At 47.3% G+C, this 26,442-nt stretch overlaps 1 long non-coding RNA gene across 1 annotated transcript in view; it reads left to right on the top strand.

Annotated features, from left to right (window-relative positions):
- The window catches only part of LOC140401472 (uncharacterized), a 146,659-nt gene that overhangs the window by 8,604 nt on the left and 111,613 nt on the right, over nt 1-26,442 (top strand). The gene's annotated exons all lie outside the window — the stretch shown is intronic.

The following is a 26,442-nucleotide window of genomic DNA, read 5'->3' as shown; positions in this document are numbered from 1 at the left end:
GCCGCACTCATGTGTGCGGAACTTGGCTATAAGTTTCTGCTCGGCGATTCTGCGTTGTCGCGGGTCCTGAAGGCCGCCTTGGAGAATGCTTACCCGGAGATCAGAGGCTGAATGCCCTTGACTGCTGAAGTGTTCCCCGACTGGAAGGGAACATTCCTGCCTGGTGATTGTTGCGCGATGTCCGTTCATTCGTTGTCGCAGCGTCTGCATGGTCTCGCCAATGTACCACGCTTCGGGACATCCTTTCCTGCAGCGTATGAGGTAGACAACGTTGGCCGAGTCGCACGAGTATGTACCGCGTACCTAGTGGGTGGTGTTCTCACGTGTAATAGTGGTATCCATGTCGATGATCTGGCACGTCTTGCAGAGATTGCCATGACAGGGTTGTGTGGTGTCGAGGTCACTGTTCTGAAGACTGGGTAGTTTGCTGCAAACAATGGTTCGTTTGAGGTTGCGCAGTTGTTTGAAGGCAAGTAGTGGGGGTGTGGGGATGACCTTGGCAAGATGTTCATCGTCATCAATGACGTGTTGAAGGCTGTGAAGAAGGTGATGTTATTTCTCCGCTCCGGGGAAGTACTGGACGACGAAGGGTATTCTGTCGGATGTGTCCCATGTTTGTCTTCTGAGGAGGTCGGTCCGGTTTTTCGCTGTGGCGCGTTGGAACTGTCGATCGATGAGTCGAGTGCCATATCCCGTTCGTACGAGGGCATCTTTCAACGTCTGTAGATGTCTGTTACGCTCCTCCTCGTCTGAGCAGATCCTGTGTATACGGAGCGCTTGTCCATAGGGGATGGCTTCTTTAATGTGTTTAGGGTGGAAGCTGGAGAAGTGGAGCATCATGAGGTTATCCGTGGGTTTGCGGTAATTTTGCAACAAACAAGGATGAATTCCATTAGCAGTAGGAAACAATAAACATCCTCTCGGAAATCTGTATAAGTGACTCGACCACTTTCCAAGGAGCAAAACTGCTGCGGCACCAAATTAGCATTCCACAATAGAACATAGAACATATAACGATACAGCGCAGTACAGGCCCTTCGGCCCACAATGTTGCACCGAAACAAAAGCCATCTAACCTACACTATGCCATTATCATCCATATGTTTATCCAATAAACTTTTAAATGCCCTCAATGTTGGCGAATTCACTACTGTCAATGTTTCTCAGTGCAATGTTTACAGATCCAGCTGTGGAGTGTGTCATTGTTGGATGATGCCGATGAAAAAGACCCAAATTTAGCCACAAACTCCTGAGTGTATTAACAATTCTGGTAGGATCACTGAAAAGATCACTGGGGAGCTTATCCAGACAAACTTCGATCTGATTGTTAAATAGATTATTAAGAGATAGAATATGAGGCAATTTGGAAATTATGGAGATTTTTATTATTGTTAAAGGGAGTCTGGTTATATCTTCCACACCTCATGCTGTGGGCACTATGCGTAATAACCTCATAGCTTTCTGAGAATGGTGTCAGAAAAATGCAATCAAGAAGAATCTTGTTATATTCCATTGTTGCCGCTCAGAGAAAAGATATGGAGGTGCCCGCGTTCTGGCTTCTTATAAAACACAACGAGCGGTTTATTCAGGATCAAGATGGTGATCTGCTGGGGCACTTCCGGTTACAAGGATGTGCTGAGCAGATGCAGGAAAGGCAGCTGTCCTCGGGGAACTCAGAAAATCGGCACTTTTAGCACGATAAACTAACCTTGTTGAAACCTTCCGTCCCCCCTTCAAGATCACCACAACTACCAAGAAATGTCTGTATATAAGTCTAGGACCTGGTGGCGACGGGTTTGCAATCCGGGGTGAGGTTTGCAAACAGAGAAGGCGGGTCGACCTTAAGGGTCGTGAGACCGCAAACAGTAAAGGGTGGTAGGGGCCCGCCAAATTTCAGGATTAGGCTCTGGAGGTTGCACTGGAATTCCAGGCTGAGTAGCAAGGCAGCGCAGAGATCGGGGAGGACGTAGAGCTGGAAGCCGCTGAACTCTATGCTCTGGATGGTGAGGGCGCCGGTGCAGTACCCCTAGATCGCCACAGAGTGGGATCCGGAGGCCAGGGAGATTTTCTGGTTAATGGGGTGTACCGTGAGGGAGCAGCGCCTTACCGTATCGGGGTGGATGAAGCTCTCAGTGCTCCCGGAGTCCAGAAGGCAGGAGATGTTGTGCTATCGGGACTGGTCGATTGTGATGGGGGCGAGACGTGGCTGGTCGGCAGCAGTTGCAGGCGATGAGCGGCCCGATGAGGTGGCCAACGAGCAGGGGTCCTGAGGCGGGGAAGATAGCGGCGCCCACGGGCCGCACGTGTCCTGAGGCAGGCAAGATGGCGGCGACCAGGGGCCGCAAGTGTTGTGAGGCGAGCAAGATGGCGAGCAAGATGGCGGCGCCCACGGGCCGCACGTGTTGTGAGGCGAGCAAGTTGGCGGCGGGGTGCAGAGACAATAGCGGCGATCGAGTGGGCCTGGCACACAGCAGCAAAATGTCCTTTCTTCCCGCAGTCCTTACAGAGCGCACTCCGCACCGGGCAGCGCTGCCAGGGGTGTTTTGTCTGTCCGCAGAAGTAGCACTTGGGTCCCCCGGGGTTGGTTGGCTGCCGCGCGGCGCAGGCCTGGGGTTGGCTGGAGGCGATTGCTGATGGCGTCCACGATGGGGTGTTCGCTGGCGGGGTCCACGATGCCCAGGAGTGGTGGGCTGTCCGGTCGATTGGAGGCGACTGTGAGCGAGATCGCTAGTTTCTTGGTCACCGCGAGGTCTAGGTTAGCCCCTTCTAAGAGGCGCTGGCAGATGTAGGCCGACCCTATGCCCGTAACGAATGCGTCTCTGATAGCAGGTCAGAATGTTCAACAGCCGAAATGGCCTGGCAGTCACAGTCACTCACCAGGGCATGCAGGGCACGCCAGAAATCTTCCACAGACTCACCGGGGAGTTGATGCCGCGTGAACAGGAGGTGCCTGGTGCAGATTTTGTTGGTCTGCTGAGTGTAGTTCTCCTTCAGTAGCGCCATGGCCTCAGCATAGGTCAGCGCGTCCCGGATGAAGGGAAAGATACAGGAGCTCAGCCGCCTGTAAAGGATCTGGAGCTTCTGTGCCTGTGAGGGTGGTTCCGTCACAGATCCGATGTAGGCTTCAAAGCAAGCTAGCCAATGCGCGAAGGCCAACTTGGCGTTGTCTGCTTGAGGGTGCAGCTGCAGGTGATCAGGCTTGATGCGGAGATCCATCGTTGTAAAATCTCTGCGGAATAAATTGATGCACTATCAATTACGACGAGACGAGAGTAGAGAGTAATCGAGGCTTTATTACACAGAGATGTGTAGCCTCCCACGGCTGCTGCCGAAATGGCTGCAGCTCGGAGAGCCCACACATTTATACTCCCGCCTGCTGGGCGGAGCCAGCAGGCAGGGATCTACCCCCGTACCTGTAGTGCAGGGGCCTTACCGTAATACCTCTCGTATGAGGTATATAGAATGCAACAGTGGTGACTACCACACCGACCTGGCAGAATTTCTCAGGCTGGAGAATATAAAGTTCACCATCCATGGGGTCAGTAAGAAGTCTTACAACACCAGGTTAAAGTCCAAAAGGTTTGTTTCGAATCACCATCTTTCGGAGCATCGCTCCTTCATCAGGTGAGTCACGTTGAACTCATCACTGTCTCTGGTCCGCGATACAAAGTATTGCTCTCTAGAACTTCTAAAATCTTCTTGGGGGGGGCGGCACGGTGACGCAGTGGTTCATATTGCTGCCTCGCAACTTCCGGGTGTGGCAATGACCAGCTAAGCCGCACGTTTCGGCGTCTCCAGCTTTGACGGACCTTCGGGCTTTTTTAAGAGCCCCAACGGGAACTTTTTGCGACGAAACCTGGTGTGGGGTGAAGCAACAGGGAGTCCCCCCCAGTGTGAAAGAAAAAGATCGGCGGCGGCGGCCAGATCACGGAGGATCCTCGAGGGCAGCGGCAGAGGAAAGAAAGGAACAAGATGGCGTCGGAGGGAGCCCAGGCGACATGGGGACCGGACCAGGATGAATTTTTAAGACGGTGTGTGGAGGTGCTAAAAAAGGAGGTCCTGGCCCCGATGTTACAGGCAATCGAGGGGCTTAAAGAGACACAAAAGGCCCAGGAGATAGAGCTCCGTGTGGTGGAGCAGAAGGTAACTGACAACGAGGACGAGATCCTGGGCCAAGCGGTCAAAATGCAGACGCACGAGGCGCTCCATAAGAAGTGCATCGAAAGAATTGAAGTCCTGGAAAATAGATCAAGGAGAAAGAACCTCCGGATCCTGGGTCTCCCCGAGGGAGTGGAAGGAGCTGACGGCAGGGCTTATGCGAGCACGATGCTACGTTCGCTAATGGGAGCTGAGGCCCCCTCGGGCCCCTTGGAAGTGGAAGGGGCCCACCGGGTCCCTGCGAGGAGACCAAAGGCTGGAGAACCACCGAGGGCGATGGTCATGCAATTTCACCGCTTCAACGACAGAGAGGTTGTTTTGAGCTGGGCCAAGAGGGTACGGAGTAGCAGATGGGAGAATGTGGTGATACGAGTGTATCAGGACTGGAGTGCGGAGGTGGCGAGAAGGAGGGCGAGTTTCAATCGAGCCAAGGAGGTGCTGCATAAGAAGAAAGTAGCGGGGGGAGGGAGGGGGGGGTGAGGGGGGGGGAGCGGGGAGGGAGGGGGAGACAACTGGGTTGCTGCTGCTGAGATCGAAAGGGAGCTGGTAAGAGAAAAGGTGGTCGAGGCGGGAATGCGCCGCCTGGGGGATGGGTGGGTGCGCGGGACCGGGACGTGGGACTGGCCCAGAGAGGGTGATGGCTAGTCGATAGGGGAGGGGGGCGGGCAGCCCCCCAGTTCGGCTGATCACATGGAACGTGAGAGGCTAAATGGGCCGATTAAGAGGGCCCGAGTGTTCGCGCACTTAAAAGGATTTAAGGCAGACGTGGCCATTCTTCAAGAGATACATCTGAAGGTGGCGGACCAGGTTAGGTTGAGGAAAGGATGGGTGGGACAGGTGTTCCACTCAGGGCTGGACGCAAAGAATAGAGGGGTGGCCATATTGGTGGGGAAACGGGTGTCGTTTGAGGCTAGGAACATTGTAGCGGACAGCGGGGGCAGGTATGTGATGGTGAGTGGCAGACTGCAGGGAATGGAGGTCGTGCTGGTCAACGTATATGCCCCGAACTGGGATGATGCGGGATTTATGAAGCGGATGCTGGGACGTATCCCGGACCTGGAGGTAGGAAACCTGGTAATGGGGGGGTGACTTCAACACCGTGCTAGACCCAGGGTTAGATAGATCTAGATCCAGGACCGGAAGAAGGCCGGCAGCGGCCAAGGTGCTTAGGGGGTTTATGGACCAAATGGGGGGAGTGGATCCGTGGAGATTTGCCAGGCCGCTGGCCAAAGAGTTCTCCTTTTTCTCCCATGTCCATAAGGTATACTCCCGGATAGATTTCTTCGTTCTGGGAAGGTCACAGATTTCGAGGGTGGAGGGAACGGTGTACTCAGCCATAGCTGTTTCAGACCATGCCCTACATTGGGTGGATCTGGAACTAGGAGAGGAGAGGGAACAGCGCCCACTCTGGCGACTGGATGTGGGATTATTGGCGGATGACGGAGTCTGCGGAAGGGTGCGGGGATGTACCGAAAGGTACCTGGAGGCCAATGATGATGGGGAGGTCCGAGTGGGGGTAGTATGGGAACCGCTGAAGGCGGTGGTCAGGGGAGAGTTGATCTCCATCAGGGCTCACAAGGGGAAAACAGAGGCCAAAGAGAGGGAAAGATTACTGGGGGAGATCTTGAGTGTGGATAAAAGATATGCGGAGGCCACGGACGAAGGACTATATAGGGAGAGGCGAAGACTCCAGACAGAGTTTGACCTGCTGACCACAGGGAAGGCAGAGGCACAGTGGAGGAAGGCACAGGGGATGAGATATGAATATGGGGAAAAGGCGAGTCGCCTGTTGGCCCACCAACTTCGTAAGAGGACAGCGGCGAGGGAAATAGGGGGTGTTAGGGATGAAACGGGAACTACGGTGCGGAGAGCAGGGAAGGTAAATGAGGTGTTTAAGACCTTTTATGAGAGGTTATATAGGTCCCAACCCCCGGAGGAAAAAGAGGGGATGCAGCAGTTTCTGGACCAACTAAGGTTCCCGAGGGTGGAGGAGCAGGAGGTGGCAGGCCTGGGGGCGCCAATTGGGGTGGACAAGGTGACCAAAGGGCTGGGGAACATGCAGGCAGGGAAGGCCCCGGGACCTGACGGGTTCCCGGTGGAATTTTACAGGAAATACATGGACTTGTTGGCCCCGCTGCTGGTAAGAACCTTTAACGAGGCCAGAGAAGGGGGGGCTCTACCCCCGACAATGTCGGAGGCGACGATATCACTAATCCTGAAGCGAGATAAAGACCCGCTGCAATGCGGGTCTTATAGGCCTATCTCGCTCCTGAATGTGGACGCCAAGTTGTTGGCAAAAGTGCTGACAATGAGGATAGAGGATTGTGTACCGGAGGTGGTGCACGAAGATCAGACAGGGTTCGTAAAGGGGAGACAATTGAATGTCAACGTGCGATGGCTATTGGGAATGATAATGATGCCCCCAGCAGAGGGGGAGGCAGAGATAGTGGCGGCAATGGATGCAGAGAAGGCATTTGATAGGGTAGAGTGGGAGTATCTATGGGAGGTGCTGAGGAAGTTCGGGTTCGGGGAGGGGTTTGTCAGCTGGGTTAAACTCCTCTATGGGGCCCCAATGGCAAGTGTAGTCACAAATCGGCAAAGATCGGAGTATTTTCGACTACATAGGGGAAAAAGACAGGGATGCCCTCTGTTCCCATTACTGTTCGCGCTGGCAATTGAACCACTGGCCATAGCGCTGAGAGACTCCAGGAAATGGAGAAGGGTGGTTAGAGGGGGAGAGGAACACCGAGTATCACTCTACGCAGATGACCTACTGCTGTATGTGGCAGATCCAGTGGGGGGGATGACAGAGGTTATGCAGATATTGAGGGAGTTTGGAGATATCTCGGGATATAGGCTTAACATGGGAAAGAGTGAGCTTTTCGTGATACACCCTGGGGACCAGAGTAGAGGGATAGACGGCCTGCCGCTAAGGAGAGTGGAAAGAAACTTCCGATACCTCGGGATTCAGATAGCCAGGAGCTGGGGAACCTTACACAGACTCAATCTGACTCGGCTGGTGGAGCAAATGGAAGAGGATTTCAAAAGGTGGGATATGCAGCCGCTGTCACTGGCGGGCAGAGTGCAGGCGATTAAGATGATGGTCCTCCCGAGGTTCCTATTTGTGTTTCAATTTCTCCCTATATTGATCACTAAGGCCTTTTTCAAGAAAATAGATAGGAGCATCATGAGCTTCGTGTGGGCAGGGAAGGCCCCGAGGGTAAAGTGGGGGTTCCTGCAACGTAGCAGGGACAGAGGGGGACTGGCGCTGCCGAACTTGGGCGACTATTACTGGGCCGCCAATGTAGCGATGATCCGTAAGTGGATGATGGAGGGAGAGGGGGCGGCGTGGAAAAGGCTGGAGATGGCGTCCTGTAAAGGAACGAGCTTAAAAGCGCTGGTGACAGCACCACCACCGCTCTCACCGAAAAGGTTTACCACGAACCCAGTGGTGGTGGCAACATTAAGTATCTGGGGGCAATGGAGGCGACAGAGGGGTGTGCTGGGAGCCTCGGTGTGGTCCCCGATCAGGAACAACCGTAGGTTTGCCCCAGAGTGGTTGGACAGAGGGTTCCAGAGCTGGCACCGGGCAGGAATTAGGAGAGTGGGAGACTTATTTATAGATGGGATGTTTGCGAGCTTGGGAGCGCTAGAGGAAAAGTATGAGCTGCCTCCTGGGAATATCTTTAGGTATATGCAGGTGAGGGCGTTCACGAGGCAACAGGTGAGGGAATTTCCGCTGCTCCCGACACAGGGGATCCAGGATAGAGTGCTTTTGGGGGTGTGGGTCGGGGAGGGCAAAGTGTCCGAAATATACCGGGAGATGAGAGAAGAGGGGGAGGAGCTGGTAGAAGAACTGAAAGGAAAATGGGAAGAAGAGCTCGGGGAGGAGATTGAGGAGGGTTTGTGGGCTGATGCCCTAAGCAGGGTAAATTCCTCTCCCTCGTGTGCCAGGCTTAGCCTGGTCCAATTTAAGGTGCTACATAGAGCACACATAACGGGAGCGAGGTTGAGCAGGTTCTTTGGAGTGGAGGACAGGTGCGGGAGGTGCGGGGGAAGCCCGGCGAACCACACACATATGTTTTGGTTGTGTCCGGCACTGGAGGGGTATTGGAGGGGAGTGGCGGGAGTGATCTTGAAGGTGGTGAAGGTCCGGGTCAAGCCAAGCTGGGGGTTAGCAATATTTGGGGTAGCGGATGAGCCGGGAGTGCAGGAGGCGAAAGAGGCCGATATTGGGGCCTTTGCGTCGGGGGGGGGGGGGGGGGGGGGGGGGCAGGGGGGGCTGGGAAGGGGGGGGAGTAAATTGTTTTTGTTCTAGAGCGGGTGAAGGGGCGGGGGGGGGGGGAGCACTATTTCGTGTTATTTTGTTAGTTCACTATTTTATTTCAACAATGTTATCTATCAGTTATCATGTTACCGTTTTTGGTGATTTGTAAGGGGGAAAATTGTGTTTGAAAACTTTAATAAAATATATTTTTAAAAAATATATATATATTGCTGTCTCACAGCGGTGAGGACCCGGGTTCAGTCCCGGCTCCAGGTTACTGTCCATGTGGAGTTTGCACATTCTCACCGTGTCTGCATGGGTCTCACCCCCAAAACCCAAAGATGAGCAGGTAAGTGGATTGGCCATGCTAACTTGACCCTTAATTGGAAACAAAACGTAGAACCTCTTGAGAGGTTTCGGCAAACTCACTTATTGAAACAAGTAACGGACCTCACCAAACTCCTTCATCATCTGTCTGTACGGTGTATGATATTGGACCTGTCTTCGCTAGGATCATAGCTCATGCACCTTTCTCGTTGATGGTGTAATTGTGGCTTACATTCTCTCTCTCACTGGTTGAATACCCGATTTCTAGGGATTTTCTCCCTCCAAACAATTTGTGCTTGTTGTTGTTATTTGACAGGTTGAGTTAACAAATCAAACCTGTTTATTGTTTCCTCTTGAACAACAGAATTGTAGGTGAACTTTGCGTGGTAGCATGTAGTGTTCTGATAGGATATTAGAAATTTGTTTACTCTTCTTGATAATAGTCCCTGGTCCTACGATACTTTGATAGAATGCTTTAATGAACGTACAAAGCGTTCAGCCAATCCATTCATTGCTGGGTGATGTGGAGTTGACTTGATATGGTCTATACCGTTCCCCTTCAATTAATCCTCAAACTCCTTCGAAATAAACTGCATATCGTTATCACTGACAATCTGCTCCAGTGTTCCAAATCTTGCGAATGCTTTGTCTAGTTTTTCAATGGTCTGTTCAATCATCGTTAACTTCATTATCGTGACTTCTGGCTGTTCTGAGTGTGCGTCCACAATCACTAAGAACAGGTGACCCTCCAGTGGACCAGCATAATCGATGTGTATTCTCTTTTGCACTGGCTTAGTCAGATTACACAGATGTAATGGTTGTAATGGTGGAATGTTCCTTAGTTTTGCACAAGATTGGCATTGCCCAACTTTCTCTTCAATATGAGCATCTAATCCTGGCCACCAAAATAACTGTGCCAATTCCTTCATCCTTAGGGCAGCACGGTAGCATGTTGGTTAGCACAATTGCTTCACAGCCCCATGGTCCCAGGTTCGATTCCCGGCTTGGGTCACTGTCTGTGCGGAGTCTGCATGTTCTCCCCGTGTCTGCGTGGGTTTCCTCTGGGTGCTCCGGTTTCCTCCCACAGTCCAAAGATGTGCAGGTTAGGTGGATTGGCCATGCTAAATTGCCCTTAGTGTCCAAAATTGCTCTTAGTGTTGGATGGGGTTACTGGGTTATGGGGATAGGGTGGAGGTGTGGGCTTGGGTAGGGTGCTCTTTCAAAGAGCCGGTGCAGACTCGATGGGCCGAATGGCATCCTTCTGCACTGTAAATTCTATGATCCTATGATTATCTTACCAGGATGTCTCATACGGTAGGCCAAGGACTCTGCTGCATAAGCACAGAGGAATAATCATATGGATTCCCCGCAATAGAACTCAATCTGTACTGTCAACTTAAGTCTTTGTGTGATGTCGGGCCTGAGGTCTGAATTTTTCCTGTGAACATCTCACAGCGTTCTTCTTTGGACCAGGTCCATCACCTTCCCCATCATTGGATCAGTTCTCGTTTTTCGTTTAACTTGAAATGAAGTCACAGGATATACTTTCCACAAGCAAGAAATACAAATTACTGACAACATTTTCTTGCGGGGCAATCATGATAAAGCATCAGCATTTGTATGCTGCTCTGACTTGCGATATTGGATGTCGTAAACCTGTACCGACAATATCAATGGCCATCTTTGCAATCAACTAGCTGCCAAAGAAGATGTAGTTTTATTCGGCCCAAAGATTGTAGTCAAGGGTCGATGATCCCTCAAAAGGGTAAAATGACACCCATAAAAGTAATGGTGGAACCTTCTTACAGCGAAAATGATGCCCAAAGCTTCTTTTTCTATCTGAACGTAATTTATTTATGCGCTAGTAAGAGTGGGTGAAGCAAATGCTATCGGCTGTTCCTCTTTCTGAAGGCAAAATGTGCGAGTCAACTGCACCAACCCCATAGGGTGAGGCATTGCAAGCTAATTGCAACTTAATTTTTGGATTCAAAGAACCAACAGCTCCGACTTCAGTGAAGCTTCTTTCACTACATTGTATGCGGTTTCACATTCTTCTGACCAGTGTTATGCCTGCTTGACACATAGCAACGTATGTAAAGGCTTCAATCTTGCTGCTAAATTTGGGCATGAATTTATCATAATAATTAATCAATCCTAAAACGACCATAATTGTGTCACATTTTGAGGACATGATGCTTCTAAGCTTGACATTAGTTCTTTGTGTAAACCATCTTTGTTGATGATATGAACAAGGACATTTATGGAGGAATTGAAAAGGTCACACTTTTTCTTCTTAACTCTCAGGTTGTGGATCTGTAACTGCTTCCGGGTAGTTTCCAAATTCGCCAAGTGTTCCTGTTCACTTGAACGGGGGATGAGTATGTCACCTAAATAATATTTAACCCAATTAGAATTTGATCCATGGACCTTTGAAAAAGAGCAGGCACAGATGTTATTCCAAAAGGAAGCCTTCTGTGACGAAAAAGACCTTTGTGCATCATGATGGCAAGTAGTGTTCCTCTTCAACTCTAGTCCTAATGATGTATGGTACGGTTCTAGCTACGAGACATTTGGGTGTGCTTTCTGGCTTGGTTTTTATGTGTATCTCAACTCCAGTCATAGAGCCTAGCCAATCTTCGAACACCTTCTCGTACTTCTTCAGATGTTGTTGCAAGTTGATCTTTGAATCCACTAATTGATTGATTGTTTCCCAGTTAAGCTTACTCATAGCCAACCATGCCCTGCCAAATAGAGCAAGAGAGTTTCCATGGACAATGTGAAGAGGCAACTTCACCATCTGCCCATTTGCTTTTACTTTCACGATAATGCATCCTTTTAATGGTACAGCCTCTTCAGTGTATGTCCTTGGGATCATATTTGACAGTTTTAAAGGCCGTTGCCTCAGCTTTTGATGACAAATTGTCTCAGATATTAGCGATACTGCTGTACCCGTATCCACTTCCCTTTTAATTTCCTGACCTTCACGTTTTGGAGATGCCAAAAAATATTGCTGATTGCCCTGCATTGACAAGTCACCGAGCTTAAGCATTTGCAGTAACTTAGTTTCGCTGTCTTTTGCGTGATGATGAGCTTCATCCACTAATTTGTAGACATGTCTAGATTGTTTCCATGTATTATTCTTTTTCCACCTTCTTGGGTGTAGAAGACGTTTTCTGAGACCCTTGCAATATGGTCCTTATTGTCACAGCTCTTTCATGTATTTGATTTACTCTAGCATTCCTCCGCTAAGTGTCAACCTGTGTACATGGTTGTACCTTTGTAGCCCTGTTCCTTGAGGTATCCTTCTGGAGAGGGATATCACCCACGGCAGGCTTTCTGGTCTTTGCCTGCATGGTCCCCCTATAAATGGATTCATCCAGGCTCTCTGGCAGTTCAGAAACGCAGCCTTTCTGGAGAAAAAAAGGGAAGGTTCTTGCCTTTGTGCTGTCAGAAGTCAAACTGAAATCTTGGGACTCTAAAAAGTATACCAATGGGATCAGATCCAATCACCACCTGTTACCAGGCAGAGCACAGCCATTTGAGCCACTTCATTGGCCCCCAGCCAAATTAATCAAACCAAGGCCCAACTCATCTCTCTCTTTCCTACCTTCCAACTGTGTTAGAAAGTATGGCACAAATAATCCCTTAAATAAGCAACTTGGAAATCTTTTCTCCTTTTGCCAGAGTATTTAGACTTTTCGCCTGAGTATGGGCGGCACGGTAGCATAGTAGTTAACACTGTTGCTTCACAGCGCCAGCGTCCCAGGTTCGATTCCCGGTTTGGGTCACTTTCTGTGTGGCGTCTGCACGTTCTCCCTGTGGCTGCGTGGGTTTCCTCCGGGCGCTCTGGTCCCTGCACCCCATACCCCACTCACTTCAATGCAAGCAAGTCAGCCCCGACTGTCTGTTCTGTTACTCACAGCTGCTGTTGAAAACCCCTGTCAAATCTTCACATTGGCAGCAGAGCTTCGACTGATATCTATTTGTGTGCAAGTCCAGTTCTGAGAATCTTTCCTTGAACCTGACGTTATCCCACCATTAGTCGACAATAATCTGGAAATTTCCAGAGAATTTCCTGCCTCAATCCCATCCTCATCGCTATTTTTCCCTCATGTTATATTTCTTTGTTTCTGCAAAAAGGAAAGGTATGGAGGTGCCCACACTCTGGATTTTTGTAAAACATGATGAGGAGTTTATTAAGGGAGTTGCTCATACAATCAACATGGTGATCTGCACAAAGCTTGCGCACTCTGCTGACGTCACTACACATCACGTGACGCAGCACCAGCAAGAATATATTCCCATATACATAACAATTATGTAATTTCACAAATAATTGATTCTCATGAAAACATTTCTTCATCCATAATACTTGGCTGGGATTGTGGAACTAAACCATCTGGGGCTGCTTGGTGAGCAAAATGGCTACTCCTAGAGTATTGTGCACTACCTCTATTTTTGTCTTACAGAGACTGGGTCTCACCTCTAATCAGAACACATGTAGTGTAGATTGACGCCTACTGGACTTGGATTTTCTACCAGACTTGCAGCCTGGTTCGCCAGAATCTACATTGCCCACAAAGAGAGGACACAGAGAAAAATATGGACTTCTATGTATTTCCGAACAATTATCCGTCTGTCCTGTAATTATGGGAAATGTTGGAGTCCCACCTAAGCTGTAGAACGACCAAGCTCTATCATTGGGTTCTGACAGGCTCGCAGTCCACTAGTTTTTCATTAAATGACACCATCTGTGTTACATCTTTTCTGCTTGCTGCCATACAGCCTGCTTGGGTCACTCACTGGAGCCTTACAACAGTGTTGGAGTGCTCCTCTGGAACTCCTCCCGATCCAGCTTCTAGTTTTCTCTCTTCTTTGTGTTGTCGGCTGGATCCTGAGGGGATTTGTCATCAAGGCCTTTCACTGAATTTCCAACAAATTCCTGCCTCTTTCTCCAGTCATTCTCCTGCTCTCTCTTAACCCCCGCGTGTGCGACATTCCTGGAGCAGTTTGCCTCCTAGCAACACTTCTCCGTATATTTTAGAGATCAACATCTGCTAAGGGAGTTCCAACTCACGTCATTTTTCTTCCCGTTTATAGATTTCTCCAACACGGGTGGAGTTATTTTGTTTATATGAGGTTATTTTAAAAATAAGACAAATATTTTACATTACGATTACCTGAAGTTTAATTTTGCATCAAAAGGCAAGTGATAATCAACAGAAAGCCCAAACCAGCAAAGCCCACTCAGCTCATCAGGAAAAATACCATTTAGTCTCCATTTGCTGAGTTCTCACCTTCCGCCCTCCTTTTGATGATCTATACTTGTGACCTGTGGTGCTACCTTCATACCTTAGTTTAAAGTAGAGTTGCAGAGTTACTTTTTCTGGGTTATGTTATTCACCTCCATAGCATCACCTTGCAGACAATTTCTTTCAAGACTGGCAATCTCAAGCATTTCCAATCTTTCTTCACACCTCGCACCTACATAGGACATATAGCACAAAGATAGGCAATTCAACCCAACTAGATTAACCTGACATTAATCTAAGTATCTTCTGGATCTTTAGCGAAATGTCTTTGGGGCTCTACTGTTTCCCGCTACCTCAATAACTCGACCTTCTCACGAGTTCAAAGTGTGGTGATTCTGAATACGACTGCCTCTGGCTTTCACTCTATTGGTTTAGCTATTTAATTTGATAAATTAATTGCTTCAGTGATTGCTATGCCATAATGCTCAATATAGCTAACATGGTAGCACAGTGGTTAGCACTGTTGCTTCACAGCTCCAAGGTCCCAGGTTCGATAGCCGGCTTGGGTCACTGTCTGTGCGGAGTCTGCACGTTCTCCCCGTGTCTGCGTGGGTTTCCTCTGGGTGCTCCGGTTTCCTCCCACAAACCCCGAAAGACATGCTGATAGGTGATTTAGACGTTCTGAATTCTCCCTCTGTGGACCCGAATAGGCGCCGGAATGTGACGACTAGGGGAATTTCACAGTAACTTCATTGCAATGTTAATGTTAGCCTACTTGTGACAAAACAGATTATTATTATTATGATGTTGACTAATTCTACTAAGACTCCTGGAGCTCTTTCAAGAATATAAACTCTCTCAAGAGCATTTGCAAACTATCCTTTATTCCCCCTATTTGTTGAATTGTACACATCTCCAGGGCCTGATAATCTTCATCCCAGAGTACTTAATGAGGTGTCCCTAGAAATAGTAGATCCGTTGGTGGTCATTTTCCAAAATTCTTTGGACTCTTGGATAGGTTCCTACAGATTTGGGCAGCATGGTAGCATTGTGGTTAGCACAATTGCTTCGCAGCTCCAGGGTCCCAGGTTCGCTTTCTGGCTTGGGTCACTGTCTGTGCGGAGTCTGCACATTCTCCCCGTGTGTGCGTGGGTTTCCTCCGGGTACTCCGGTTTCCTCCCACAATCCAAAGATGTGCAGGTTAGGTGAATTGGCCATGTTAAATTGCCCTTAGTGTCCAAGATTGCCCTTAGTGTCCAAAATTGCCCTTAGTGTTGGGTGAGGTTACTGGGTTATGGGGATAGGGTGGAGGTGTGGACCTTGGGTAGGGTGCTCTTTCCAAGAGCTGGTGCAGACTCGATGGGCCGAATGGCCTCCTTCTGCACTGTAAATTCTATGAGATTGGAGGGTGACGAATGTAACCCCACTATTCAAAAAGGGAGGTAGAGAGAAAACAGGGAACTATAGACCAGTGAGCGTAACGTCAGTAGTAGCGAAGTTGCTGGAGGCCATTATCAAGGATTTCATAGCACAGCATTTGGAAAACAGTGGTGTAATCAGACAAAGTCAACATGGATTTATAAAAGGAAAATCATGCTTGACAAACCTACTAGAATTCTTTGAAGATGTAACTAGTAGAGTTGACAAGGGAGAACCGGTGGATGTGGCTTATTTAGACTTTCAGAAGGCTTTTGACAAGGTCTCACATAGAAGATTAATATGTAAAGTTAAATGCATAGGATTACAGGTGGTGTCTTGAGATGGATAGAAAGCTGGTTAGAAGACAGGAAACAAAGAGTTGGAATAAATGGGTCTTTTTCTGATTGGCAGGCAGTGACTAGTGGGTACTGCAGGGTTCTGTGCTAGGACCCCAACTGTTCACGTTATATATTAATGATTTGGACGAGGGAACTAAACGTATTATCTCCAAATTTGCAGATGATACAAAGTTGGGTGGAAGGTGAGCTATGAGGAGGATGCAGAGGTGCTTCAGCGGGAATTGGACAGTCTGAGTGAGTGCGCACGTGCATGGTAGATGCAGTGTAATGTGGATAAATGTGAGGTTATTCACTTCAGTAGCAAGAATAGGAAGGCAGGTTATTATTTGAATGGGTGTAAATTGAGAGACGTGGCTACTCAGCGAGACCTTGGTGTCCTCGTGCATCAGCCGCAGAAAGTAAGCATGCAGATACAGCTGGCAGTAAAGAAGGCAAATGGTATGTTGACCTTCATAGCAAGAAGATTTGAGTATAGGAACACTGCAATTGTACAGGGCATTGGTAAGGCCACACTTGGAGTATTACGTGCAGTTTTGGTGTCCTCATCTGAGGAAGGATGTTCTTGCTATGGAAGCAGTGCAGCAAAGGTTTACCAGGATGATTCCTGGGATAGCGGGACTGAGGAGAGACTAAGTTGGTTAGGATTATATACATTGGAGTACAGAAGAGTGAGAGGGATATCATATAAACCTATCAAATTCTAACAGGATTGGCGAGGGTAGATTCAGAAAGAATGTTTCCAATGGTGGCAGAGTCCATAATTAGGGGTCATAGTTTGAGGATAAGGGATAAACCTTTTCAGACTGAAGTAAGGAGAACTGTCTTCAGAGAGTGGTGAATCTGTGGAATCCCCAACCACAGAAAGTAGTTGAGGTAAAAACGTTGTGTAATTTCAAGAAGGAATGAGATATAGCTCTTAATAATATGATCAGGGATAGTCAGCATGGCTTTGTGAAGGGTAGGTCATGCCTCACAAACCTTATTGAGTTCTTTGAGAAGGTGACTGAACAGGTAGACGAGGGTAGAGCAGTTGATGTGGTGTATATGGATTTCAGCAAAGCGTTTGATAAGGTTCCCCACGGTAGGCTATTGCAAAAAATACGGAGGCTGGGGATTGAGGGTGATTTAGAGATGTGGATCAGAAATTGGCTAGCTGAAAGAAGACAGAGGGTGGTGGTTGATGGGAAATGTTCAGAATGGAGTACAGTCACAAGTGGAGTACCACAAGGATCTGTTCTGGGGCCGTTGCTGTTTGTCATTTTTATCAATGACCTAGAGGAAGGCGCAGAAGGGTGGGTGAGTAAATTTGCAGACGATACTAAAGTCGGTGGTGTTGTCGATAGTGTGGAAGGATGTAGCAGGTTACAGAGGGACATAGATAAGCTGCAGAGCTGGGCTGAGAGGTGGCAAATGGAGTTTAATGTAGAGAAGTGTGAGGTGATTCACTTTGGAAGGAATAACAGGAATGCGGAATATTTGGCTAATGGTAAAGTTCTTGAAAGTGTGGATGAGCAGAGGGATCTAGGTGTCCATGTACATAGATCCCTGAAAGTTGCCACCCAGGTTGATAGGGTTGTGAAGAAGGCCTATGGGGTGTTGGCCTTTATTGGTAGAGGGATTGAGTTCCGGAGTCGGGAGGTCATGTTGCAGCTGTACAGAACTCTGGTACGGCCGCATTTGGAGTATTGTGTACAGTTCTGGTCACCACATTATAGGAAGGACGTGGAGGCTTTGGAGCGGGTGCAGAGGAGATTTACCAGGATGTTGCCTGGTATGGAGGGAAAATCTTATGAGGAAAGGCTGATGGACTTGAGGTTGTTTTCGTTGGAGAGAAGAAGGTTAAGGGGAGACTTAATAGAGGCATACAAAATGATCAGGGGGTTGGATAGGGTGGACAGTGAGAGCCTTCTCCCGCGGATGGATATGGCTGGCACGAGGGAACATAACTTTAAACTGAGGGGTCATAGATATAGGACAAAGGTCAGAGGTAGGTTCTTTACGCAAAGAGTAGTGAGGCCGTGGAATGCCCTACCTGCTACAGTAGTGAACTCGCCAACATTGAGGGCATTTAAAAGTTTATTGGATAAACATATGGATGATAATGGCATAGTGTAGGTTAGATGGCTTTTGTTTCGGTGCAACATCGTGGGCCGAAGGGCCTGTACTGCGCTGTATTGTTCTATGTTCTATGTTCTATGTTCTTAGGGCTAAAGGGGTCAAGGGATATGGGGATCAAGTTATTGAACTTGATGATCAGGCATGACTATAATGAATGGCAGAACAGGCTGGAAGGGCCAAATGGCCTCCTCCTGCTTCTGTTTCTTATGTTTCTGTGTTTACGCTTATGCCATGTACCTGAGACACGAAAGAGATCGTAAACAGCTTGAATCAAATTTTACCTTTTTGCTTATTTAAAAAGTGGACTTTGCTGAACCAAAATATGGCTGCAAAAGGCTACATGACTCACACGTTGGCAACAGTTTCTGGAAATTTTCAACTGCAGTTACAGGGTAAAAGATCAACCCTAAACCTTTTAGAATCTCACACCTCTCATTGTGAGGACAAATTAGAATCAATGAAACCACGGACCAGCAAACAATCTGTCTGCCCAGCCTGGCCCTGTAAGGGAAAATAGTTGAAACTCGCTATACTTGCGCAAATGCTAATAGTTACCATCTATCTCCTCAGGTGAACAATGGATTTTCACAAGAGGCATAGAAACTGCTCTGCTTATTAGGCTGCATTAATGGGCAACATCAAATGGTATAAGCTTCTGGCCACTAGAAAGTTTAAATATTACACTTCTAGACCCACAACTCAATTTTGTTTGTATTCGTTCACGGGATGGGGGTGTCGCTAGCTGTGCCAGTATTTATTGCCCATCCTGGAGGGTATTTTAAGAGTCAACCACATTGCTGTGGGTCTGGAGTCACATGTCGGCCAGACCAGGTAAGGATGACAGGTTTCCTTCCCTAAAGGACATTAGTGAATCAGGTGGGTTTTTACGACATCGACAATGATTTCAGGTCATTATTGGACTTTTAATTCCCGATTTTTATTAAATTTAAATCTGCTGTTTAAACTCCAGCCAGAAATATTGCAGCAAGTCTACATGCTTTCAACTGCCTAGACCCTAAACTCCGGAATTTCATGCCTCAACTACTCCAACTTTCTGTGGTTCTCTCATCATTTCAGATATTCCTGACCAACCTGACCAACCTGATTCAAGTCTAAGCCTCCTTTGAAGCCTGTTTCCTGCTATCGTCTGCCAAGCTGACCAAATCTCTGTATACCAACCCCATCTCACTCATCATCATCAGCTTCAAAGGAATTCTGCAACTTCTGCTTCAGCGAGCTGTATCCATAAGACCAAAAGACCATAGGAGCAGAATTAGGCCACTCGGCCCATCGAGTCTGCTGATATTTTTCTCATCCCCATTCTCCTGCCTTCACCGCATAACCCCTGAAACGCTTATTAATCAAAAATCCACTTAAACTGTAGCTCCTCCATAAAGGAACTCTCACTGGCGTCTGATTTATCAAGACTCTGGCCATCACATGAACCGGTGTCCATGCCCATGCCGCTTTTTCTTTTAAGTTATTCTTAGTTGTAAAAACTCCTCCTTCCGATTGGGTGCTTGTGTGTGTATGTGTGAAGTTGTGACCATTCCCTGGCTTGAATGTGTGAATAAACTACACTACTGATTGAAGGAGAGTTTGCTATGAGTCACTTCAAAATTTGACCTCACAAGCAAAGAATGTGGGGAAGCAGACCACTGCCTTTTGCAAAATATTAAAACATCTCTACTTATGGGCAGACAGCGAGAAAATAGAGTTCAATTTTGCCTTTCTCTCCTATCCGTTACATTTACCTGTATGAAGTTTTTTGGCGCGATTTAATGCCCAAAAAACAGAGTTTGAGCGCACGTAGCAGGATCTTTCTTGGCATCTGCAGCATGGAGAATGACCCCGCCATCAAGCGAGATTCTATTCTTTTATTTGACCTCCATGGCGATTGCCCCGCCGACGCAGCACTTACCTCATTTCCTGCACTGATGGGGAGCTCAGCTTGTCAGTGCAGGAAGAGATCGGGGAGCCATTTTTAAATGCCACCCTGATCTCCCAACCCCTCACGGAATATCCACCGTGGCCTCGGGACTACCCCACCTCCCCCAACTTACCTCTTAGGGGCGTCCTCGAGCCTCCCTCATCCCACTCACAAGGGCAGGGCACCCTAGGGCCTAAACCCTGGCATGGCATGGGAAACCTGGCATTCAGGCATCTTGGTATTGGCAGCCTGGCACCCTGTCAGGGCCACCTGCTCACTTAAATATGTTAATTTGATCACGACGTTTCTCGAGATCTCTTCAGATCTCACGAGGTGTTACGAACGTCTCGCAAGGTTTAAAGTCGTGTCACGAATTCAGGCATGACAAGACTGTTCGATCATGCCCTTCATCTAGAATTGGCCTGAATACTTATAGCTCAACTAGGTTTTCTGCTTCATCCTAGCCAGTTAGGTTAGTATCCAGAAATGCAGGTTCCAGTGTGCATGGTTGGTTCTTGATTGCCTTGCATTCATCCACCTCACCACCCCCCCCCCCTCTCAAACCACATGGAGCACTGCCAACAGGAAGATCCTCTCAAGCTGAACGTTTTCTCACTCCCCCTACCTGGGTTCTGTTGAGCGATCTGTACAATTGGAAAAAGAAGACATGCCAATCTCTCGGCAAACAGATGTAACAAGGTTCACACGGAGACTGAAATGCTCTCTGAAAAATTTGCCAAGAGGCCAGAGCTATTGGGGGAAGCTGAGCCACCTCACAGCGTACCTACCCCTATACTGGTGGGCACAGAGTGGCGCAATGCTGCCTTGCATTATATAAAGACAGAAACATACCTGGCTGTAGATGCTCTGACAGAGTTAGCAGTGAGGCTCCTGATGGGCAGTTCCCAGCACTTGCACTAGGTCAACAGCCTGTACATTTTTAATCAATTGGGCAATTTTGGATTTCCTTTGTTGCCGCCTCACCATTATTTGGTATTGTCTTTCAACTTTTTTCATCATTCTTTTGAATCTAAGTCATAACTTTAAAATAGAAACAGTAGGGACTCGTACACCGATCCCTGGGGCACCTCACTCAGCACTTCCACCACACAACCAGAACACACTTGTCTAACAAAACTTCCTCTCTCACAAAAAATCTCATTCCCATTTCCAGGTTTTATCATGAATTGCACTGCTTAACAAGCTGGTGTAAAATTTCATCAAATGGCTTTTCGAAATGTGGGCACAGCTCATTTTTAGCCTCATCCACTCATCATGGAATGCAAGATCCTCAGACATCAAGAATATTGTTCAGTCAAGGTCTTCCTCTCTTGAATTTCCTGTGGCCGTTATTTGTTAGATTGTTGCTATCTTTAACTATTACTTTGGCTGATTGGTCTGCAATTCTTATTTGTTTTGTCACCTTCTTGAATAATCACACAGATATTTCCACTCAACTGATACTGTTGCAGTTTTCATTTTGTCTCCGCAGCGCGATCATAACCCCTTCCATTTCTGATTTGTCACACTGCTTGTCCAATATCCAATACTGGATGAGGAGAAAGGTCCTGGAAGCTCAAAGCCATTGCATTTGTCACGCCACAAACTCAGTTCGCTTGTCACTGACTCCATCCCTTTCCCCGGTAACAGATTAGGCTGAACCAGGCTGCTTGTGACCTTAGTTTTGTATTTGAACCTGAGGTGAGCTTCCAACCACATATCCGCTTCAGAACCAAAACCGTCTACTTCTATCACATACATCACCTTCGCCTCAGCTCATTCGCTGCTGAAACCCCTTTACAAGCCTTTGATACTTCTTGAGCCGGCAATTCCAATGGTCTCCTATCTTCCAGCCTGCATAAACGAGAGTTCATCCAAAAATCTGCTGCCATGATTAGAGCTTGCACCAAGTGTCATAGGCGCCGGAATGTGGCGACTAGGGGCTTTTCACAGTAACTTCATTTGAAGCCTACTTGTGACAATAAGCGATATTCATTTCATTCACACCTGGCCCCTGTCCTGACTGATATAGCTCCCAGTCTGGCAACACCTCAGTTTTAAAATTCTCATCCCTTTTCAAATCCCTCATAGCCTTACCTCTCCCTATCACAGTGATCCATTTTGAACGCAGAACCCTATGCTTCCCCGATTCTGGCCTTTTGCACAGCCCTAATTTTAATTGCTCCCTGACAGGAGGCCATGCCTTCAGCTGCCTAGACCCTAAACTCCGGAATTTCATGCCTCAACTACTCCAACTTTCTGTGGTTCTCTCATCATTTCAGAAATTCCTGAAAACTCCTCTTTATCCAAGCTTCTGGTCCTTTTGAGGCTGTGCCAAACTTTGCAAAATACCATGACAGGAGCATTATCAAACAATGTTTTATTCTTTCAAGGGTGGCATGGCGGCACAGTGGTTAGCACTGCTGCCTCACGGCGCTGAGGACCCGGGTTCAATCGCAGCCCCGGGTCACTGTCCATGTGGAGTTTACACATTCTCCCCGTGTCTGCGTGGTTCTCACCCCCACAACCCAAAGATAGGCAGAGTAGGTGTATTGGCCATGCTAAATTGCCCCTTAATTGGAAAAAAGAATTGTGTACTGTAAACTGTAAATTTGCTGTAAACTTCTATGATTCTATTAGTTACATGGGTAAGATGGGTATAGAGGGTTATGGGCCAAGTGCGGGCAACTGGGACTAGCTTAATGGTAAAAACTGGGCGGCATGGACTGGTTGGGCCGAAGGGCCTGTTTCCATGCTGTAAACTTCTATGATTCTATGATTCTATGATACTCTAAATTTAAAAAAAGACTCTGATATTTTATTATTTTCAAGGCAGGATATAAATGGAAGTTGTTGTTACATGAAAGTACTTACTTTGTACTGAGATTGTCACTATTCAGGAGGACCTTGAAGACTATCCAATGCCTCCGACTGGAGAGTGCTTGTGCTTTCCAGTCCAAAGGGCTTACTTGTGATACCGCTGTGCTTGAAAGCCCATGGAGGCTCTGTCTGGGCTTACACATGAAGTAAGCTGCACACAAGTGCATAACGCTAACACTATGAGATCATATTTTCCAAGTAATCTTGCTGCTGGCACAAACACAAGGAATTGCAAGGTTCTGCTGTCAGTGTGGAGACTTGCGAGACGTGAGCACAGATCAGAGAGTGGGTTACAACATTACAGCCCTCTATCTGTGCCCCATGTGGATCTGGAGAGGGCGTGGGACCTTTCAAACCCTTCTTCATTGTGCCACATTGATGACGAGACTGCTGTGTAACAGGGGCCATAAAACACTGCATCACCAGGGTGCCCTGCAGATTACTGACAGCACTGGGAGCAATAGCTCATAGTTGCAACAAGCCGGGAATGGAACAGAACACTTTTCTTTAGTTGTTTTACAGTCCCATTCTACTTCTTGCATGTTCTCGTTAAAAACCATTTTCACCTCAATGCAGACAACTGACTCAGTGATGTTCCCGGGATGGCACGGTGGCTCAATCGTTATCACTGCTTCCTCACAATGCCAGGGACCCAAGTTCAATTTCGGCCTTGGGTGACTGTCCGTGTGGAGTTTGTGCATTCTCTCTGTACCTGCGTGGGTTTCCTCCGGGTATTCCCATTCCCTCCCACAGTCCAACGATGTGCAGGTTAGGTGGATTAGCCATGGTAAATTGCCCCCTATTGTCCAGCGATGTGCCGGTCAGGTGAGGTTATGGAGTTAGGGCATAGGACGGGGAGCAGAGTGGGCCTAGGTGGGGTGCTCTTTCAATGGGCCGGTGCAGAATCGAAGGGCCGAATGGCCTCCTTCTGTACCGTAGGAATTCTATGCTTCTAATCTGTGGAGCTGTCACGGTCCCATGTACACATCTCGTCATAGGTATGAACGGTTAGTCTCACCACCACTTAAGTTTCCCATTCGATTCCTAGGCATTTCAATCATTAGCAGGGATTGATGAATCAGTTTTTATTTCAACATATTTGGTGCCACAGGGCAAGGCTGATTCGATCGCAGATGATTTTAGGTCCCAGGTTTATCTCTTCAAAACAACATGATTGCGTTCAGGTTTCAATACAGTTCAAAAATGAGATCACAAGAAACAGAGTATTTCACAAATTTTGTTGTGTTTTTATGAGAGCACCGATCACTCACAAGGGATTAGGTAAACATGTGTTGGTTCATTTATCTAAACCAGGAACATAAGAACAGATACGGTTGAATAAAAAGCTGTGTGTGTGTGTGTGAGTGTGTTTGTATGCACTTTTCAAAAGTGAAAGTGAAATTCAGACCAGATAGCATGACACACTTCCCTTCTCGTGATTGTCTGCTGCTACCCATTTCAGGCGTATTGCAAACTCCCCCTTCTTTTCAATATACTGCCACCCTTCCAAAGAAGGATAACTATTGCAACACATATTCATGCTTAGTTACCATTACATGAATGTGCAGAATTGATGTATCTATGAGTCTCTAAAGCATTAAGGTAATCTGCTGGTATGCCCAGATCTTGCAATGTAGCCTTGACTGGAGATTTCTTTAATTGCTCACAGTGATCTGTGGGACTGTCATTCTTGGATGTTGTTCGTGGCTGCGTTTGGGATACAGGCCTCAATTTGACAGGACTGCACGGTGGGTGAAGACCTGATTTGTCCTTGGTTACGCCCCATTCTTGCACATTTGTGTGTAATGGCTTCAAAGGACCGAGGTTCCAAACATATTCTTGTCACCCTGGCTGGGTGCCTTCTCTGGGGTCCTGAATGCATACTCATTGTCCCTACTGCAATGCCATTCCTGCATTTTTATTGTGCATGATGGTTATCTTTTCTTGCAGTTTTAAGTATTGCTCTCTAGTATGTGAGAGAGTAAAGTGGGTGGGTTAGCACTGGTCTGCAGAACCTGAGCTCTGCTGGCTATGGAATAGCTACACTTAAGGATGTTGCTCGCAGATGGCAACATCCTTAAGTGCTTGCTATGGAATAGCTACACTTGAGGATGTTGCTCTCAGATGGTAACATCCTTAAGTGCTGGCTATGGAATAGCTACACTTGAGGATGTTGCTCTCAGATGGCAACATCCTTAAGTGCTGGCTATGGAATAGCTACACTTAAGGATGTTGCTCTCAGATGTAACATTGCAATGTGTACATCTTGCTTGGTCTTTCTGCATTTGAGAATTAGGTACTTCTCCATGTGAATCACTTATTCATCTAGGTTTTTAGATCTATGGCAATGTGGAGAAGAAGTAGTGCGATTGATATTCCACTTCTCACACATATTCTGAAATGGCTTATCAATAAATTGCCGTAATGATCTCACAAGGTGAACCGAATAAACTGAAACAAGTAATTAGAGTGTGAGAAACATTTATGCCTGACATAATGTGCAGTCGTTGAATAATGGGTGCTTTGTAAAGTAGACAATGGCTACAATCAGTGCCATAGGCATGAATGTGGTTGGATTAAATTTTGGACTAAGGATGATTAGGAACTTTTTGCCCAACCATTGGTTCTTTGTGCTGACTTGACATGTGTTTCTAACATATCTTGCACTTCTTGACGATGACTCCAATGCTATTGTTCATACCCAGTCAATAGATTGTCTCTCTTGTGAGTCTACTCGTGCAAACAATGCTCATGTATGAGTGATAAAGTTGTTGAAGAATATCAGGTCCTAAAGATTTCAAAAGGTGACCTGCCTGCTTTAAAAACTAGTTCATTGGGAGATGTCTACCTCATCTCAATAAGGCCAAAGTGCTCTCCGTGTTTGTGAATCAAGCCATCTTTCAATGTGGTTTTCCGTAGTTTCTGTAATATGGACTCTTTTGTCGTTTCTTCTTGCAGCAGCCGGTATTTGAGTTGCATCAACTGTACCAGATCAATTGATAGACATGCATTCTCCTGCAAGTGTAATGTCACAGCTCCCTTGAAACTGCCAATTTTGTTTAAACATTCTGGAAATGTTGATGTTAGGTCATGAACGGAGGCAACAGAAGTTGTTTCTGAGATTGATCTGTGATATGAGATTTGACTGATTCCATGGATTGTCACTAGCATGAGGTCACGGCATGTTGGTAGACCTACGATTGCTGGGACTTTAGTTTCCATGATGTAGAACAGTTGTGACACCCAGGAGGGTTGATTGTACTTGTATTCCAGAGCTATGGATCCTGCACATGGAATTAGTGAATCATTGCACAATGAAGGTTGTGCAGTAGTAGTTTTTGCTATGATCCCCTATATCTCTGGAAACATGCCTTTCAGAATTTGCAGGATTAGGATATTGGTATTGGCCCTTGTGTTAATCTTGGACAATAACAATTTTCTTAGGTCAGATAATTAGAATCTTGACAAACACTTCAGATGATGTGACAGCAACTTTGTTTCCCACGCGATTAACAGTGTGAAATATATGTTCACCTCTCCTCGTCTTATCATGCACATTATCATAATTTCTTTGTTTGTCAGTCACCTTGTGTTTCTGTTTCTGATGGGATACTGGATTGCCATTCATCTTGCCTGACGTTACCCATTGTGGTCTGTTTGGATCAGTGCACATCTCTTCGTAGCTGCATCAGCCTTTGCTCTCATGCACTCAGCTGCCAATGGTAATTTCTT

This window comes from Scyliorhinus torazame, chromosome 1 (genome assembly GCF_047496885.1).
Source record: "Scyliorhinus torazame isolate Kashiwa2021f chromosome 1, sScyTor2.1, whole genome shotgun sequence".
NCBI lineage: Eukaryota > Metazoa > Chordata > Chondrichthyes > Carcharhiniformes > Scyliorhinidae > Scyliorhinus > Scyliorhinus torazame.
The sequence above is the reverse complement of the archived record's forward strand: the minus strand, read 5'-3'. Positions and strand labels throughout refer to the sequence as shown.